This window comes from Elephantulus edwardii, unplaced genomic scaffold (assembly GCF_000299155.1).
Source record: "Elephantulus edwardii isolate Elephantulus edwardi_28Jun2011 unplaced genomic scaffold, EleEdw1.0 scaffold00111, whole genome shotgun sequence".
NCBI lineage: Eukaryota > Metazoa > Chordata > Mammalia > Macroscelidea > Macroscelididae > Elephantulus > Elephantulus edwardii.
Genome location: NW_006399861.1, coordinates 3,923,307 through 3,926,713, shown reverse-complemented (window position 1 = coordinate 3,926,713; position 3,407 = coordinate 3,923,307).

Genomic DNA, 3,407 nt, shown 5'->3' with positions numbered 1-3,407 from the left:
ACAGCTTTAGTTTGCTTGGCTCCACAGTCAACACTCTCAGCACCAGCAGCCAGGAAATTAAAAGACATATTGCCATGGGAAAGTCTGCTATTATGGGCCTCTCCAAAGTACCGAAGAGCAATGGTGTCTCTCCGGAGACTTAAGTGTGTCTGATACAGGCCATGGTCTTTGCAATCACTTTTTACGCATCAGAAAGTTGGACAATGACTAGGGAGGATAGAAGGAGAATTGATGCCTTTGTGCTGTGGTGCTGGAGAAGAGTATTGAGGGTACCACGGACTGTTAGGAAAACAAACAGATTCATCCTGGAAAGGGTCATACCGGGAGGCTCCTTGGAGGCAAGGATTCTGAAGCTCCGTCTAACACACTTTGGACATGTTGTAAGGAAGGACCGGTCCTTGGAGAAGGACATCATGCTTGGTAGGTTGGAGGGACAGCGCAGGAGGGGATGGCCCTCTATGAGGTGGATTAATTCAGTGACTGGGGCAATTGGGATGGGTGTATCGGAGATGGTGTGATTGGCACAGGACAGAGCGCAGTTTAGGGCCTTTGTACATAAGGTCACTATGAGTCTCAAGTGACTCGATGGCACTTAACAACAACAACAACAACAACAACATACAATCTTTTATTTATATTGTGTTTCATATAATCATTCAAATACTTTCTATTTTACATTATTTTTTACTAGTTTATTTACAAAATTAGATTACATTGTTTTTCACATCAGATCCTTTCCATTTCTCTCACCTCTCATGCAATTTCAGCCTTTGAAAACCTGCTAGAGGGTCAGCTAAGATATTTTTTGAACTCTTGTACTGTGAACCTAAAGGCCTGCTGTTTCAATCCAAGAGCTGATCCATGGGAGAAAGATGGGCAATCTCCAATAGAATTAGTTTCTGAAAATTCATTGTAGAATTAGCTATGGGTTAGTTTTAACTTAACAATATTCAACAACAACGTTAGACAAGTAACAAACACTAGAATCCATCCTAACACTGATGATTGAAATAAAACAAACCAAACTCACCCATAAAACAAAAGCCACTAAAATAGAAATAGATTAAATAACCTGCTCTGTATTAATGAGTTAGAACATAGAGCTTTCTCATCTGGTGGCAGGGATCTGACCTTTGAAGCATAACAGAAGCTGCATTGCAAATGCCAGCTCCTGTTTGACTTGATTGATACCTAGATAAATCTGTGACTCTAAGGACATGATGTTGCTGTCACAAAAAATATTTACCAAGTTATTTAATCACAGGTAACACATTTTTCAAGGGTGACAGTTGTGTGTGAAGATGCCATTTGGGCTGATCACACTTTGTGATTAGCATTGCATTAATGCATGAGGTAGTAGAATAAATGCAAGTCAATTCTGTCAATAGAGGAGGATGGGGCAAGTGAGTCAATATTGCATGCAGCTTCTAGAATTTAGAGCACTTACCAGCCCTGTACTATGTGTGCTGCAGTCTATCACGGAAGCCTAAGAATACAGATGGAAGAACATAAAATGGAGCTGCCTGCGGAAAGAACAGATATTTCATGTGTAACAAGGAATAACTGACTACATTATGCTTTGGAGGTCTGAGAAAGAAATTTGCATGCAGATAATCTGCAAACTCAAATGGTCTGCTGTGCATGCATTACAAGAGAAGGCTTTTACTTTCTTGTTTTATCCACTTATGGGGGGGAAACCCTCAACCACTCAAATCAAAACACACCCCTAAACGCGTTACCAACACAATGATAGTTTTATCTTACGGTACTACATAAAGAAATGTATTGGTCAAACACGTTAGAAGGGAATTCTATTAGAAAAATGAAGGCCATCTGTGCTGACGTCCCTGGGTGGTGCTTCTTTCTTCTCTTTTGTTCTGCAGAATTGCATTGCTTTGTACTCTCTAACTTGCCGCAAAAAAAGCAATTTTGTAAATGGCGCACTCAGATGCTCCAATGAAGTTATAACTGATAAAGGCGTTGAGGCAGAGATGCCGCAGTGAAAAATGGGGCATGTCAAAGAAAACTGATTCGTAATCATAAAATGCAGACAAGGGGGTATAAAGTGGTGTGTGTTTTGGAGACTGTCAGTTGCCCACTTCCACATCGGTCCACAGCCTGAGGGAGCAATATCTTGTCAGAAGTGCTTGTGGATGTTAATCTGTCAACACTTGTTCAATGTCAAATTGTATCAGAGAGTTCAGTCTCCTCTTGGACTTTAACAATTGCCTCTGGCAGTAGGATCTCTCCTTTGGTCAAACAAACTTTAATTTTAAAATGGATGAGGTTTTTTCTTGCTGTTTCTATTCCTAAGAAATGGAAAGCTACATGTACTGTTTACTTCCTTCAGCAGTAATTTAGAAAGCACACAACTTATTTCACTCTATTGCTCTCTTTTATCCAGTGTTCCTTCCTGCTGGGGTCACTGATTTTCCCATCAGTCTTGGAAACCACCTACCTTGCTTTTTTTTTTTGTGGTTTCTTCACAGGTGCCACTCTCCTGCCTGGGGTGCCCTTCTTCCCCCAACCCCCTCTCCTTTTACTTTTCTCAGCAAACTGAGCCCCTTCTCTAAGAGCCATTATTTCATGGACTTTTCTAATCTGTGATGAAATACAGAGTCATACCTACTGCCATTGACTCAAAACAGCTCTACAGGACAAGATGAACTGCCGTATATATTAGCTTTCCAAGATTGCAAATCCTTAAGAACATAAACTGTCACATTTTACTCCCTTGGAGTGACTGCTGGGTTTGAACCACTCATCTTTCAGTTAGAAGTTGAAAACTGTAGCCTTTGTGCCAATAGGGCTTCTTAATCTGTTATTACTTGAGACTCCTTTTCCCCAATAATATCTTGTATGAGATAACCTGAAAATCCTCTCTTCACTAAACACTTATAATTCCAGAAAAAATATTTTAAAGTCTTTTAAATGCATTTTATATGCGTAGAACACGATCTCTATGTAGTAAATTAAATCAGTTTCTTAGAGTACCAGTTTTCAAATTCCTGCATAGAGAAGGTTGTCTAAATTCAAATAAGTATGTACTCCTACCTGACTGTGTTGTGTAGGTGGTTGTTGTTAATGTGCCTTTGCCTGTGACTCATAATGACCTTATGTACTAAAGCCCTAAACCCTTCTGTATCCTTTTCCCATCTTATTGTTTCTGAGACACCTATCTCCATTACCCCAGTCACTGAATCAATCCGTCTCATTGAAGGTCTTCCTCTTTTGCGCTCTCCCTCCACCCTCCCAAGCATGATGTCCCTCTCCAAAGACTGGTCCTGCCTTGCAACATGTCCAAAGTGTGTCCGACGAAGCTTCAGAATCCTTATCTCCAAGGAGCAACCTGGTTTCTCTAGGATGAACTTATTTGTCCTCCTAGGAGTCCAAGGTATATTCAACAC